Here is a 17,991-nt window from a genome sequence, read left to right as displayed (position 1 = left end):
ACATCTACAAGTATATCAGGAAGATGACCACAACTGACCACATGCTCAGTGCCTCAGGCAGCGGAAACCGAAGAAAGAGGAGGAACCATCATGGAAGGATCGGCCACTGCACGGTATGCACCACCGGCAGATACAGGAAGTTGCTGACAACCAGAAATCCTACCAGCGGCTGGAAAAAGCTAGACAGCACAGAGGCACTAATCATGGTGGCACATTATACAGAAACATCTGTGCTGAAAATGGCCTGGAAGTCCCGAGGTCAAAATGGGAAACATCCCCTGGGGTGGTCGAGAATCCTCTGATAGAAGACCCGATTTTGAAGAATAAAGGCCGCCCTGCAGGGGTGAGCGGGGATAGATGCACTCAATTGGACAATTAATTACTTGTCTAATGACTATTCATCTGCTGATGGATCCAAAATCATTGGCCTTTAAAACAGGCACAGTGATGCAATGTGAAGACAAAACGACAAGTGGCAAATTACACAAAAACATATTTTCAGAAAATCTAGAAAATATATGTGAATAAGAATATATTAACATTTGTGTTAACATGGAACACTGGGTTACTAAGGAGTGTTTACAAAAAGGCAACAAACAAAAACAGTAGCCTACTTCATCCCTTCATTGAGGAAAGCAACCATAGGAAGTTTATGGGAGTTAGTGAAAGTAAATGGAGAACACCTTCGGAATCACAGCAATGCGTTAGCTTTTTGAACAGGGGAAGCGTATTGTTTAAACTGCCTCTGTATTTCAAACAGGCAGGCACAATGCTGCCTTTTCTTGACATTCCATTAAAGATGCTGTTTGCAGCTTCAACATGGAGAAGAAAAGGGCTGCAGGAGGAGAAGAGAAAGGGGAGGAGGATGAATGATGCAGATTTTACTTGAGTCATACTGCCATCTAGTGTCACCTCACATATCAACAAGTGTTTTCCATGATGCTGAGCTTGAACATAAAAATAGACCAGATTTTTTTGGTCTTTGGGAAAAATCGTTATATTCTGTACACAGCAGACTAAAGATAAGATAAGATAAGATAACCTTTATTAGTCCCACACGTGGGAAATTTGTTTTGTCACAGCAGGAGTGGACAGTGCAAAAGTTATGAGGCAAAAATTAGAATACAATAAGAATAAATACAGTACACAGCTTTAGCACAAACATCACTGTCCTTCAGGTTAGGGCCAGGCCATTCAGATGTGAGTAAACCATGATCACTTGTATTGGTTCAGAGTGACCACAGGACTCAGCTCACAAACTCTCCTATGTGCACAAGTAATACCAAATACCCTCATAAAAACAGCCCAGGCCCTGCAGCTTAAGCCCAATAAATTGTAGAACTAATTCATCCCTGGTTCAATTTAACTGCTAAAGCAAAAATATGCACCCGTAAGAGGCCCAGGGCTGTGTGCAGTGCAGCTCATAAAGAAAGAAATGTTTGCATATGTTGTCTGTGGTGAGATGAAGTAGCTCATGTCACGTAGGTGATACTACTGGAATGTAAATTTGTAGAATATACACTGCAGTATACTGTTTCTCAACTTAGCAGGAGCTAAAATCATACCATACAAAATAAAAAAGTAAATGATGCTTTTCTCAAATAATGATACATGTTTCGGGTGACTATGTGAGCCTTCTCTTAATCAATTGAGTTGATTAGTCCATTTATGATATGACGGAACATTGGTCTATCAGTACATACGTGAATTGATTAATTCTTATATTATGAAAAAATAATAATGATCAAATTAAATATATTGATACACCTTGTCAAATTATAGTATAATTCCTTCTACTTTCCAAAAGTACAGTAACTGAACTGAAAATGAAATGTTTTACACTGAATATGAATAATTGTCAGTAGCACCCTAAGAGTACATGCAGTAATAGAACTGTAACTGTTAACACCGCATGATGTATTAGACATATTAGTTTATAATTTAGTAGCATTTAATTCATCAGTTAAAGTATTTGATGTGCTGAAGCTCTTGCTCATCACTATATATGTCATAACTTCAACCTAAAACAGTCCTTGATATTTCAACATTATTCACACATCTTTCTCTGTCTTTGATTAACCATCTAAAATTAAAAATAAAATGCAAGATCTATGTAACAACAGAGATTGGTCCAGATGGATTGAGGTTCAGTTATACAGTACCTTAAGTTTGATAAGATAAGAGATCACATTTGTGAAAAATCCTGAAACTATCCAGCTGCCAAAAATAGATCACTAAGATGTGTGATATTCATTTTCACTGTAAAAAAAATCCTATATTTATATTATTTCAGTCTTTTATTGACTCACAAAATATGAAGTAAATCAGAAAACCAACTTGTCAGAGTTGTTTGCTAAAACTAGTTGGTTTTCCAGTCTTGCAGAAGGATGGTCTTGGTTTGGTGATGTCAGCCAATTTAATGAGTCCAGCACTTTTGTTCATTGTACTATTCAGATGGTGATGGAATTGGACAGGTATTCACTGTAACTGCTAATCATATTGCTTAACTTGACATTTAACTTTCACTAATATGGGTGGTCATGTCAAAATATCACTTTTACTAACACTTCCAGGGGTGGCTGTAGCTCAGGAGGTAGGGTGGGGTCAAGGTTGGTGGTTCGTTCTCTTGCTGCTCCTCTTTGCACTAATCACTTCTTAGATAAGATACAGAACCCTGAGTTGTTCATAATGCATTTACACTACCAGTCAAAAGTTTCAGAACACCAATTTTTCCAGTTATTTATTACAATTCAAGTTGTTCAAGTCCAATGAATAGCTCAAAATGGTAATAAGGTAAGTGGTGAACTGCCAGAGGTTAAAAAAAAGTTTACGTTACCCAAAAAATGAAAAATAATGTATATTTCAGAATTATACAAAAAAGCCTTTTCCAGAAAACACGAAATGTAGAAAATGTTAAAAATGTAGGGTTTCCCTACAGAGACATTGCAAAGAAAGTCAAGGTGTCAGTGAGTACACCATCAAAATGCACTCAAACTAGGACACACTCTCACAGGATAAAGTCTGGCAGACCTAAAGCCACAACTGAATCAGAGGACAAGTTCCTAAGAGTAAACAGCTTGAGTGATAGGCAGCTCACAGAACAACAGCTTCAAGCACAGCTAATCAGTGATCATAGTAAGCAAGTCTCAGTTTCAACTGTGAAGATAAGACTTCGAGCTGCAGGGTTGACAGGACAAGTTGCAGCAAGAAAGCCATTGCTAAGATGTCAGAGTAAGACAAAGAGGCTTGCCTGGGCCATAAAACACCGCCATTGGACTACAGAAGACTGGAAGAAGGTATTATGTACTAATGAATCATAATTTGAAATCTTCAGTTTATCATGCAGGACCTTTGTATGCCGTCGGGTAGGTGAAAGGATGGTTCCAGAGTGTGTGGCATCAACTATCAAACGTGGAGGAGGAAGTGTGATGGTCTGGAGCTGTTTTGCTGGATCCAGGGTCAGTGACTTGTACAGAGAGGCACCCTGAACCAAAACAGCTACCACAGTGAACTCCACTACTACTGAGAGTCACTGCTCACCTAATGCGGAGTTTTTAATGGTCAAATGCAGACCTTATTACCTCCCCAGAGAACTCACTTCTATCATACTCACTGCCGTGTATATACCCCCCGACGCTAATGCTAGGTTGGCCATGAAAGAACTTTCTGCAGCCATTAACAAACACCAGAATAAACACCCCGAGGCTGCTTTTATTGTTGCTGGCGACTTCAACCACACCAACTTAAAGACAGTCCTCCCCAGATTCCACCAACATGTCTCCTGCCACACCAGAGGAGACAAGACTTTAGACCATGTGTATTCCAACCTGGCTGGAGCCAGGCTGGAGCCATGTACCCCAACCAGAAGCCTTGGATGAACCGGGATGTTCGTCTCCTCCTGAAGGCCCGCAACACCGCCTTTAGGTCAGGAGATGCACATGCCTACAGTACAGCCAGGGCTAATCTAAAGAAGGGCATCAAAAAAGCCAAACACCATTACAAAAAGAAGGTAGAAGAACACTTCTCCAACTCCAACCCCCGATGCATGTGGCAAGGACTCCAGACCATTACAGACTACAGGACCACCAAACCCTCCCCTGCATCCTCTGATGTCTCCTTCCTCAACGAGCTCAACAACGTCTATGCTCATTTTGAGCGAGGGAACCCCACAACCACAACCAAAGCAGACGTGACGCCAGACCACCAACCTCTGACTCTCTCCCCTACCGATGTAGGAGCGGTGCTGAGCAGGATCAATGTCCACAAGGCTGCAGGTCCTGATGGCATCCCCGGGCGTGTTCTCAGAGCGTGTTCTGGGGAGCTTGCAGGAGTGCTCACAGACATATTCAACCTGTCCTTGGCCCACGCTGTGGTACCGGCCTGCTTCAAATCCACTTCCATCGTCCCGATACCCAAAAACTCCAACCCATCTTGCCTCAATGACTACCGCCCAGTAGCACTCACCCCCATCATCACTAAGTGCTTAGAGCAGCTGGTCCTAGCACACTTCAAATCCTGTCTCCTCCCCACCCTGGACCCCCACCAATTCGCATACCGCCAGAACAGGAGCACAGATGATGCAGTCTCCATCGCACTGCACTCTGTCCTCTCACACCTGGACAACAACAACACCTACGCCAGAATGCTGTTTATAGACTTCAGTTCAGCATTCAATACAATCCACCCCTCACAACTCATCAGGAAACTGACAGACCTGGGCATCAGTTCCCTCATCTGCAAATGGTTACTGGACTTCCTGACCAACTGCCCCCAACATGTCCGGCTGGATAACCACTGTTCATCTACAATCACGATGAACACCGGTGTACCACAAGGCTGTGTGATGAGCCCTTTCCTCTACTCCCTCTTCACCCACGACTGCAGACCTGCTGATGGTTCCAACACCATCATTAAGTTTGCAGATGACACCACGGTGATTGGCCTCATCAGTGACAACGATGAGGCCGCCTACAGGGAGGAGGTGGATCGTCTGGCTGAGTGGTGCGACAGAAACAACTTGCTGCTTAACACCGAGAAGACCAAGGAGCTCATCGTGGACTACAGGAGGAATGCTGACCCACATCCACCCATCCACATTAAGGGGACGGCTGTGGAGTGCGTGAGCAGCTTCAAGTTCCTGGGAGTCCACATCTCCGAGGATCTCACCTGGACGACCAACTGCTCCAAGCTGGTCAAGAAGGCTCATCAGCGCCTCTTCTTCTTGAGGACTCTGAGGAAGAACCACCTGTCCTCAGACATCCTGGTGAACTTCTATCGTTGCACCATCGAGAGCATCCTGACCAACTGTATAACAGTCTGGTACGGGAACTGCTCTGCCTCGGACCGGAAGGCGTTGCAGAGGGTCTTGAAAACTGCCCAGCGCATCGCCGGAGCACCACTTCCTGCCATGAAAGACATCTACAGGAAGCGGTGTCTGAAAAGGGCTGGAAAAATCATCAAAGACCCCAGTCACCCATCACATGGTTATGATTATGCGAACGTGCACCCGGTCAAATCCTTCTGCTCACCGGACCTGGAGTACCTGATGATTAAGTGCCGGCCATTCTGGCTACCGAGGGAATTTACAGCAGTGATTATTACGGCTGTTTACATTCCCCCACAAGCCAACAATGACCGAGCACTCAGGGAACTGTACAGCGCGATCAGCAGCGAGGAAACCGCACACCCAGAGGCAGCGTTTATCACGACCGGGGACTTTAATAAGGGAAACCTGAAGAAAGTCTCACCGAAACTCCACCAACACATCCACTTCAACACTCGTGGAGACCGGCTACTTGACCACTGCTACACCTCTTTCCGGGATGCGTACAAAGCCCTCCCCCGCGCCCCATTCGGCCAATCAGATCACCGCTCCATCCTGCTCCTGCCCGCCTACAGGCAGAAGCTGAAACAGGAAGCTCCAACCCGGAGGGCGGTGCACTGTTGGACAGACCAATCGGAGTCTGCGCTGCGGGACTGTTTTGATCACACGGACTGGGAAATGTTTCACGTGGCTGCTATGGACATTGATGAGTACACAGACTCAGTCTGCGGATTTATCAGGAAATGCGTGGAAGATGTCGTCCCATCCAGAACAGTTAAATCCTTCCCAAATCAAAAACCCTGGATTAACGGAGATGTTCGCGCGGCACTGGCGGCAAGGAGCACCGCCTTTGCCTCCGCGAACACATCGGACTACAAACACGCACATTACCAACTCCGGAAGACGATCAAAGCAGCCAAACGTGAGTACAGGGACAGGGTCGAGCAACAGTTTGACAACCCTCGGAGTATGTGGCAGGGACTAAACACGATCACAGACTTTAGAGGGAAACCAGCACACCGCAGACCACGGCCTCTCTGTGTGAGGATCTAAACGTATTCTACGCTAGATTCGACACAGCGAACACCATGAGACCGGACAGTGTGCGCACCGCGGATGACGTCAGTGCGCACACTGTGTCTGAGGAGGATGTGCGGAAGTGCTTCAGGAAGGTGAACGCACGCAAAGTTACTGGTCCGGACGGGATTCCCGGCCGCGTCCTTAAGTCATGCGCGGCTCAGCTGGCTGGAGTGTTCACACACATCTTCAACCTTTCCCTCTCTCTGTCTGTAGTCCCAGCCTGCTTCAAAATGGCCACCATCGTCCCTGTACCCAAATCCTCCACCATCTCCTCATTTAACGACTGGCGACCTGTAGCCCTGACCCCCATCGTGAGCAAATGCTTTGAGAAGCTGGTCAGGGACTTCATCCGCTCTGCACTACCCGACTCACTGGACCCTCTACATTTCGCATACCGCCACAACAGGTCCACCTGGAGAAGAGAGACATGTATGTGAGAATGCTGTTTGTAGATTACAGCTCAGCATTCAATACCATCGTTCCCTCAAAGCTGGACAGGAAACTGCAGGATCTAGGACTGAGCAGCTCCCTCTGCAGCTGGATCCTTAGCTTCCTGTCTGACAGACGCCAAGTGGTCAGACTGGGCAGCATCACCTCATCCCCCATCACACTGAACACTGGTGCTCCACAGGGGTGTGTACTGAGCCCTCTCCTATACTCACTCTACACCTACGACTGCACGGCCACTAACAACTCCAACATCATTGTGAAGTTTGCGGACGACACTACAGTGGTGGGTCTTATCACCAATGGTGATGAGACGGCTTACAGAGAGGAGGTCAGCGCCCTGACCCACTGGTGTCAAGACAACCATCTCACCCTCAACGTCGCAAAGACAAAGGAGTTGATAGTGGACTTCCGGAGGTGCAGAGAAGTACACACCCCCATCACCATCAACGGCGCTGCTGTGGAGAGAGTGAGCAGCTTCCGGTTCCTTGGTGTACATCTGGCTGAGGATCTTACGTGGTCAGTACACACAAACAAAACAGTGAAGAAGGCGCAGCAGCGCCTCTTCTTTCTCAGGAGACTGAAAAGATTTGGCATGAGCCCCCGCATCCTCAGGACCTTCTATCACTGTGCCATTGAGAGCATCCTCACTGGATGCATCACCACCTGGTATGGCAACAGCACCGCCTACAACTGCAAAGCTCTCCAGTGAGTAGTGCGGTGCTCTGAACGGATAATTGGAGGTGAGCTTCCCTCCCTCCAAGACATCTACAGGAAGCGGTGCCTGAGAAAAGCGGGGAGGATCATCAAGGACTCCAGTCACCCCAGCCATAAACTGTTCAGACTACTTCCATCAGGAAGGAGGTTCTGCAGCATCCGGTCCCGTACCAGCAGACTGAGAGACAGCTTCTTCCACCAGGCCATCAGACTGCTGAACACGTCATAGACACCTCACCTTCACTACTGGAACTTCAACATTATGCACTCCATACTGTACAGTAATGCCACTGTTTTGCACATGTCTCAACTCTGTATATTTTTATATATTTTATTTATTGTTTACTCTATTTAGTTTGTAAAATATGTGTACACACACACACACACACACGTAGAAAAATATTTAGTATACACATCCAGAAATGCATATACTATTATATATTGTACATATATTTATTAGTTTCAGATGTAGCCATTCTTGTTTACATTATTGTATTTGCACAACTCTGTTGCTTGTGAAGCTCGCACACAAGAATTTCACTCACATGTACTGTACCAATGTACCTGCATATGTGATGCGACAATAAAAGTGATTTGATTTGATTTGATTTTGATTTGACATGGACTCTTCACCCTCCTGCCCTCTGGGAGGCGCTACAGGAGCCTCCGGACTAAGACCACCAGGTACCGGAACAGCTTCTTCCCCACAGCTGTCAGACTCCTGAACTCTGCCTCCTGACATCTGACCCATGTTAACACATGGACTGAGCCTCCTCCTGAGCCTCTCCTCAGAGACCGCTGGGTCCACACGTGGCGGGATCATTCTGTCACGGTCTGGCTGGCAGACCGTGGGGATGTGGGGAAAAGGAGGACCCAGGCGCGGTACTCTGTGTATAAACAGTGCGTTTATTTACAGTGATGGAAAGTAACAATAAACCCCAGTGTATTCCCCAGACTCCCGTGTCGTGTCTCCCTCGTGCTCTCTGCTCCCGTGTCAGCACCCCCCGGTGCTCGCTGCTCTCCCAAGCCTTCCACGCTCCACCTGTGGGAAACAATAGCGGCAGCTGTCAGGACACTTGGAATGGCAGGCATACACTTTAAGACAAAACCTAGACAGGGTGACTAACGTGGAGTCTCATGCAATGATCCCGCGTCGGTGGGAGCTCCAAGACTCTCCTAAGTAGCTCCCCCGACGAGCCCTGATCAGCGGCAGGTGTGTGGCTTCGGGTGTGGCCAGTCCCTCCGCAGGGCCACACCCCTCAGGCCTGGAGGTGGCCGAGCTCCATCCTCCAGGCACACCCGCAGACATACACACCCATACCTCACCTAAACATATGAGTGAGACACAGACTAACACAGCACAGAGAAACACACATATGTACACGCACAGAGAAGGGGAAACGACACCAAAAATACATAATAATACACAGGTCCATGACTGCCCAGGGATCCTGGGTCGCCCAGTCCCAGGACCCTGACAGTACCCTCAAACACACAATAATAACATGGACTGAACCACCACTCACAACCACTAGCACTTTATATAGCCTCTGAATTATATCTCACTTATCTTAACTGCACAACCGTATAGCTCTGTGTAAATAATCATTCTGTACATTCGATAATTTTTAACCCTACAAATGTTTACAACTTGCATAGTTCCCATTTCTGTATAGCTGTATATCTCAGATTCTGTAAAGTTATTTATTTCATATTCTGTATAGTTTTTCATATTTATATCCTGTTCATATCCTGTACATAGCTTGAACTCACTACAGCCTGTACATACTTATAGTTATAGATAGGGATGGGTATCGTTTAGGTTTTATCCGATACCGGTGCCAAATCGGTACTTTTGAAACGGTGCCGGTGCTTAAACGGTGCTCAAACCGGTGCTTAAAGAATGGAGAACACAAAATTGGTCCAAAAACCTCTCATGTTCAGCTGGTTCACCAGGCCATCAGACTGCTGAACACGTCATAGACACCTCAGCTTCACTACTGGAACTTTAACATTATGCACTCCATACTGTACAATAATGCCACTGTTTTGCACATGTCTCAACTCTGTATATTTTATATATTTTATATATTTTATTGTTTACTCTATTTAATTTGTAAAATATGTGTACACACACACACACACTTAGGAAAATATTTACTATACACATCCAGAAATGCATATACTATTATATATTGTACATATATTTATTAGTTTCAGATGTAGCCATTCTTGTATTTTGCTTGTTTACATTATTGTATTTTGCACAACTCTGTTGCTTGTGAAGCTCGCACACAAGAATTTCACTCACATGTGCTGTACCAATGTACCTGCACATGTGATGTGACAATAAAAGTGATTTGATTTGATTTGATTTGGTTTTTGTAAAAAGATAACAATGTTAGCCTTTTCTGCAGCTATAGGGCATATATGGTATCACTCTTGGCTGGAAGCAGTGCTTAAAAAATGGAAAAAACACAAACTTTGTCCAAAACCTCTCATGTTCAGCTGTTTCCCTCTTTTACTTTGGTCATTTTAGCCTTTTTGGCCAGGGTGAAGGGAGTATCTGCCATCAAACAAGAAGACAGCCGCATGTAGATATGATGATGTTTGCTAGTTCACCTTACATGCATTAATTTAATAACGTGGTTAGCCTACTCAACGTAAATTACTCACGCAGAGAAGAACGGCTGCTGCTGCATCATCATCCGTCATCATTTCTGCTACACTGGCAGGGCTAGGGGCCAGGACTCTCCTCTTCGTGTTTTTGGGTATGTTGCTAACTCCGGGTCCGATAACAGGCACCACACCGCAGTAGATGCGCTCGGTGTGAGGTCTCGCAGCAAGCTATCAAATACAGCGCATTTCTTGGTTTTTGGAAAAAAAAAACGCTATGCGTCGCCAGGTGTTTCATCGGATTTGAGGAGTTACCTCCTTTGACAGTATCAGCTTAAAGCACTTGTTGCAGGCTGCTGAGTTTGCATCTTTTGCTGTGAAGTACAGCCAGACTTTTGACCGCTTCGCCTTGGGCATTTTTAATCTGTAGCTCTGCATAAAAGAACGTACGTACCTGGCCCCGCCTACTATCCTCGGAAACGTAAAATGATTGGGTAGAAGTGTATCACAGCTCAGGAAAAAAAAGCACCGAAATAAAGCACCGAAATGTGCGCTGCTTTCGGTCTGGTTACTACCGTTTATGTCAGAACCGGTGCCATCATGGCACCGGACACCGGTACCCATCCCTAGTTATAGAATATTCACAACATACTTCATACCGTGTACATTATAACATACCATAATAGACCCATTTCTGTAATATACTCACATATCTATATTATTGCTAATATATATTGTAATATATCTATATCACTAAAGCACTTCTGGATGGATGCAAACTGCATTTCGTTGCCCTGTACCTGTGCATGTGCAATGACAATAAAGTTGAATTCTATTCTATTGAATTCTATTCTATTCTACTCTGGAGCATCATGCAATACAATCTGGTATGCACCTAGTTGGTCAGGGGTTCATCCAACAGCAAGATGATGACACAGAACATAACTGTGTATACTGTTGGGTTGACAATAAAACATTACTTGACTTGACTTAACTTGAAAACATGGATTTGCCAGTACAGTGTCCAGACTTAAACCCTATCAATCTTGTTTGGGATCAACTCTACAGAAGAGTGAAAGCAAAGCAACCTACAAGTGCCACACATTTATAGGAACTTCTGCAAAAGATATGGGAAGAACTTTCTGAAGAAAATTTGAATTCTATTGTAGAAAGAATGCCACAGGTGTGTTCAGCTCTTATCAAAGGTGTCTACTTTGATGAGTCAAACGTTTAGGATACTGTTGGGTCTGTGTTTCCACAAGCCCTGCTGGTTTAGAGAGTTATTCATTATGAAGAAAACAAGACAGTCAGCGATCGATCGATTTACCTGCAAGGGAGGCCTCGTCAGTATCTCAGAAACGCACTTCGAATCTCATAACGAATGGCCCCAACAACGGCCTCCGCTTGCTGCCTTTTATTGGGAAAACAGTTCACACAATACACATCACAGCAAAGCAACGCCCACCATTGTCATTATGTTCTTAAATTTGTACAGTCTTGGTTCAAGCAGTAGGATCAAGACATTCCTTCGATCCTGAGCACCTCTCTATACACACACATAGTGCCTTGTCTTAGAACCATTCCCCAAATGGTTCTAAGACAAGGCACTGTGTGTGTGTGTGTGTGTGTGTGTGTGTGTGTGTGTGTGTGTGTGTGTGTACAAACTTAAGAACATAATGACAACATTCAACAATTAGACTTAACAGATACATTTTGGTTTATAAATGGATTCCATGATTTCTTTTTTAAACTCCAACTGCTCATTTAAGAGTGCAATGAGAGATTAACTTACTTACTTATTTAGTTCCTCCTGCGCCGGATGGTGCATTGGGCGGCAAGGGATCGCCAACGAGCTCAGTTTACAGCCACATCTTCAGCCTTGTCCCATGAAAGATCGACCGCTTTCAGGTCCGCAATGAATGACCGTCTCCACGTCTGTTTTGGTCGTCCATGACTCCGTGTCCCTCGGGCGGGTCTCCATGACACAATTATCCATTCCTTTTAAGAGAAGTTAAGTAACGCCACATGAAGAACCTCCTTGTTGGTAACATAATCTTGATACGAGTAGCACAATGTCGTCTGCTCAATCAAGATCTGCAATTCGTCGTCCGTCGTGTCCTTGAACTCGCATGATGAAATCCACAGCAAGCACAAAAAGGAATGGCGAAATAACGCAGCCTTGTCGCACTCCCATCTCGATCTCGAACGAGTCCGAAAGATTTCCTCCGTAATTTTCGTCGGTAGCCACGTGATTATCAGTAGTTACCACGCCTACCTAGCCGCATCAGAGCCATTTTCCGTCAACAACTTCCATTTTAGACCCACAGACACGTGACTGGACAGTTGCCACATGCAGTAAATTTGGGCCCACGTGGGTTTTGGCATTGCAACGTCTGATTGTTTGAAGTGACGTGAACGCGACATCATTACTGTGATTCTATTGGCTCAAATGATTAAAAAGAGGTGTCAATCATGCAAATTGACCAAAAGAAACCAAAGTTACAGCCCCTCAGAGTTTAAAGGACCAGAGACCAATTAAACGCTCCATGCCCACAGCAGAAAAGGGCCATTGCCATGTAAATGTGTGGTTAATTCTTCAAAAAAAAAAAAAAAAAAATATATATATATATATATATATATATATATATATATATATATATATATTTTTTTTTTTTTTTTTTTTTTTAAAAAGCATTTGTAGGCCTGTTAATAAAATTTATTCATTTTTTCATGTTAACTGACACATTTTTAGAAGGGTTATGTGCTAAAAATAAAAAATATAAAATCTACTTACTTTTTCTGTGTTCCACTCTCAGGAACTTTGACACCGTAATTTCTGCTTCAATAATTACACCTCTGATGAAATTTCAGAAGTGTCAGACAGAGTTTGTAATTGCAGAGGAATAATCAATTAAATTTGGGCATTACATTTTCGAGCAGGAAGCTCAGAAACTCCCTGGGGGCTTAAGAGGTTTTAAACTGCATAATTTATAAAAAAAAAAAAAAAAGAGTGGAAAAGCACTATTTAAGAATTTTGAAACGCAGCTTGGCGTGATGGTGCATTCGTGGCCTTACAGGTTACCTGAACATAAGAGGCAAATTGTTCAGAAGGAAGTTGCTGAAATGCTGAGAATGGGAGTAATAAAAGAGTCAAACAGCGTCTGGTGTAGCCCCATAGTTCTGTTTGTAAAGAAAGACTGGTCTATACTGTCATGTGTCGCTGTGTGCAGGCAGGAGTAGTAGACCCAAAGTGCAGACTCACGGCAGGCAAAAGTGTACTTCAAAACTCAGCTTTTATTGCTGGATGGCAAAACGTACCAAAAATCCAAATAAACTCACACACACACACACACACACACACACACACACACACACACACACACACACACACACACACACACACACACACACACACACACACACAGCCAGACAGCCAGACAGCCACAGCATGAATGAGGGTAGATCACGACACAGACACAGAGAAACACAGAGGGAGCAATCGGGGAATGGGTAACAGGAGGGAAACACAGCTGGGGCAAATCAGGCCTAACGAGACAAAGGAAGCAAAACCAGACGCATTTACATGAGACACAGACTTTCAAAGTAAAACAGAAAACCAGTGTTGCCAACTCCTCAGTAAGGAAAATCGCTATTGGTTGTCCTAAAAGTCGCTAGAAGTCACTAAATGACGTCATCGCCTAATTTGCATAATTGGTCATGCTAATCTAATTGTAAATTATGTTGTTGGAGAGAGAAATAACATCGTGGAAGAGACATAAAGTGAGTAAAAAACGTCCTAAATGCATTTAGAGTTTATTTAGAACTACAAATTAAATTTCTTTTACCAATTATTGTTTTTTTTTATGTCACAGTTCCACCCCTGCTCCTTTACCCGGGCTTGGACCGGCAAAAGTGACCTGAAATAGGCACTCTGGTGGAGTTACTTTGTGTGTGTGTGTTTATAAGTAGTTTTAAACCTTGTGATCCACAAGACAGCATAACAGTAAAAGAGTAAAAGAAGAACTGACTGCGTTACAGCACCCGCTGCTTGTTGAGAGTAAAAGCGATATGCGCTTTCACGTCTTTTTTTAGCGACTTTTTTTTTAGAAAAAAGTCGCTAAGGGGTCTGAAAACTCGCTGGGTCAACGATCCAGGCATCCTAACATATACAGCCTCAGTGTGGACTCTCGCAAGGTTCAGCCGATGTCGGCACAGCCTCAGTCGGGTGGTGCAGGTGTGTGGCAGGGGTGTGGTCTCTGGCTCTGCTGGAGGGGTGGTACGGTAAGCTGACGGGGCTGTGCCGGGAGGATGGAGTGGACAGGTGAGAGTAGTGATGGGATTTCTGGCTCTTTTTAGAGAACCGGCTCTTTTGGCTCGACTCATTAAGAAGAGCCGGGTCTTTCGGATCCCAACCAACTCTTCAGGTTGTTTTGTTGCTTTAACAACATTATAAAATTATGCACAAAAGGAATTACTAATGTAAAAAAAAAACCTGTGTTTATATATAAATATATATGGTGGCCCCTAGAGACAAAGCATGTACAAACTCCAAAAAGCATGTACAAACTCCAAAAAGCACGTACAAATTCCAAAGCATGTACAAACTCCAAAGCACATTTCTAGCGTTAACTGAACTTCCAAAACAGAGCTACCTAGATCACTTAAATTACACAATTGAAAGCATATGTGTAATGTTTGTGTATTTATACACAGGCACTCATACATATTCAAATAATTTTAAAAAATGTTCATTTACCTGTTACTACCACACACCAAATCCGGTCGTTGGTACTTCCTGGCTTGTGTAGCCACTAGGTAACAAAAGCTCAACACTGCCCCTAGCATGCTGGAGCACTTCTGTTGTTTTGTACATGTTTTGGAGTTTTTACATGTTTTCGAGTTTGGACGTGCTTTGGGGTTTGGACGTGCTTCGGAGTTTGTACGTGTTTTGGAGTTCGTACGTGTTTTGGAGTTTGTACGTGCTTTGTTTCTAGGGGTCACCGTAAATATACTTTTGTTTATTCACTCCACATAAAATGTAATAGATAACTCATATAATACAAAAACCAACTATTTACATTTCAACTTTTAACTATTTAAATTTTCAGCTTTTTCCTTTTAAACAAATTTAAAGTGAAACATCACAAAACACTGCAAACTCAACCCTATTAAATATAAATATGAAAAAATAGGAAAACAAAAAGAAGATGCACATTCTGTCATATGGGCCTGCATGAATTAACTTTCTGAATCCTTTATCATCCGCAATCATCCCGTCTTCCCAGCGCAAAGCACAAGGCTCGAGGGAAGCGGAAAAAAAGAGGGTGAGAGAAAGAAAAAAGCCGGCTCGCGTCGTTCACTTCAAAGAGTCGTCTCTAAGAGCCATTTCATTCACAACCGACAAATCACTAGGTGAGAGGGATACAACTAATGAACCATGTTCTTTTTAGTGCCTAGGCCCAGAAATGAGCGGTGTGTGGTGTGGGAAGGTGCTGGAAAGCTGGCTTCCCGGCTGGAACATATATGGTGCTGAAGCACTGGGAATGCTGTATTTTAAAATAAAGGTGCTCAGAGGGACCCTGGAACACTGTGTGGATCCTGATCATTTCACAAAGAACTAGTCCATTTACAACGGGTGCACCTCAAAATATCCTTCGTAATTTTTCAGTGTGTGAAGCTTTAATCTCTTTTTTCTTTGCTCACAGAAAATAACTATAACAATATTATAAGAAGTGCTTGCATGTTCAAGGTATCCCTGCTAACCCTGGATGAATCTAAACAGATTTCACCATAAGGTTCTGTGTCCCATGCAGTGTTGGGACTAACGCGTTATTAAGTAACGCGTTACAGTAACTACGTTATTATTGTGGTAACGAGCACGGTAACTAGTTATTATGCCAAAATCAGGAACGCGTTAGTCGTTACTCGGATTTAGATAGGGTCGTTACTCGTTACTTCGTCTGGTGGCTATCACGGAGCTTCCACAGATTCAGTAACATTAGTAGGTGGGGGAAGCCAGCAGGTGGATGAAAGAAAAGGGACGCAGAAGGAAAAGAGACCCGAGGCGGCCGCCGGTCCAAGTGTGAACTTAACTTCAGGTAAGAAGTTATGACCTGCAGTCTCTCTGTGTCAGATATAAACCAAGTTTAGGTGGAGTTTATTTTTGTTATTCTGACTTTTTCCGTACTGCGTGCTAGCTAGCATGACGGAGTTTCTATAGAGCTGGGTGGGTGCTATGAAGTTAATGATGTTGAACTTTATTTTGTTCATAAGTTATTAGAGTTGCCAACCGTCCCGTCTGGTATTCAGAGAAAATATTACGCGTTTCTTATTGAGGTGAAAAGGAACAGTTTGTCCCGTAATTCAGCTACAATGAAAAAGGCACAAAGCTGGAGTTATTCTGTGTCTTTACGCTGCACAGCTGCCTCTTCTTCTTTCATTCTACCCCCTCCCTCTCCCGTTTCTACTTCAATCATGAAAACTGATCAATGATCAGCTGATCGGCTCTCTTGTTTGTTTATCGCTCACTTTGCGCAAGAAAGAGGAAACCAGCGGATGTCGCTCTAAACAACAGCAGCACGTTTAAGCTTGATCAGCTATTGTTAGAATTTATTTAATATTAATTTCTAGTATCAGCTGATGTTTGCTGGCGCCACAGCTGCAAAAAAGCTGCTGGTCATGATATGGTTTGGTTATCTGGTGAGAGGGAAACATGAAGATGAAACCAGGAGATGTCCTTACTGGATCATCAGAGCTGAACAGGTGATGGAGAAACAGGTTTACCTTTTAGGTAACATGAATGAGTTGAAGGGAAGTTATGAACTGTTTCTGAGAGACCAATAACCCCAGGATCCTTTTTTAGGTAGCTGACAGCTGGTAACTGTGTAGGTGCGAATCTAGCAAAGTGTTGCCAGGGGGCCAGGTAGGGCATTAACAGGGAAAGGGGGGCACAAAGAAATACTTTTCTTTCTTATTCTCATTTAAAATGTCTAGCTTTTAAAAAATAATTATCTGAATCTTACAACAAACGATTGATAGATTGATGCATACAGTGGGGCAAAAAAGTATTTAGTCAGCCACCGATTGTGCAAGTTCCCCCACTTAAAATGATGACAGAGGTCAGTAATTTGCACCAGAGGTACACTTCAACTGTGAGAGACAGAATGTGAAAAAAAAAAATCCATGAATCCACATGGTAGGATTTGTAAAGAATTTATTGGTAAATCAGGGTGGAAAATAAGTATTTGGTCAATAACAAAAATACAACTCAATACTTTGTAACATAACCTTTGTTGGCAATAACAGAGGTCAAACGTTTACTATAGGTCTTTACCAGGTTTGCACACACAGTAGCTGGTATTTTGGCCCATTCCTCCATGCAGATCTTCTCGAGAGCAGTGATGTTTTGGGGCTGTCGCCGAGCAACACGGACTTTCAACTCCCGCCACAGATTTTCTATGGGGTTGAGGTCTGGAGACTGGCTAGGCCACTCCAGGACTTTCAAATGCTTCTTACGGAGCCACTCCTTTGTTGCCCGGGCGGTGTGTTTTGAATCATTGTCATGTTGGAAGACCCAGCCTCGTTTCATCTTCAAAGTTCTCACTGATGGAAGGAGGTTTTGGCTCAAAATCTCACGATACATGGCCCCATTCATTCTGTCCTTAACACGGATCAGTCGTCCTGTCCCCTTGGCAGAAAAACAGCCCCATAGCATGATGTTTCCACCCCCATGCTTCACAGTAGGTATGGTGTTCTTGGGATGCGACTCAGTATTCTTCTTCCTCCAAACACGACGAGTTGAGTTTATA

This window comes from Aulonocara sp. 'chitande type north' Nkhata Bay, linkage group LG11, assembly GCF_057382095.1.
Source record: "Aulonocara sp. 'chitande type north' Nkhata Bay isolate Kocher_YH1m ecotype deep benthic linkage group LG11, A_spYH_male_GT1.1, whole genome shotgun sequence".
Classification (NCBI taxonomy): Eukaryota; Metazoa; Chordata; class Actinopteri; order Cichliformes; family Cichlidae; genus Aulonocara; species Aulonocara sp. 'chitande type north' Nkhata Bay.
The sequence above is the reverse complement of the archived record's forward strand: the minus strand, read 5'-3'. Positions refer to the sequence as shown.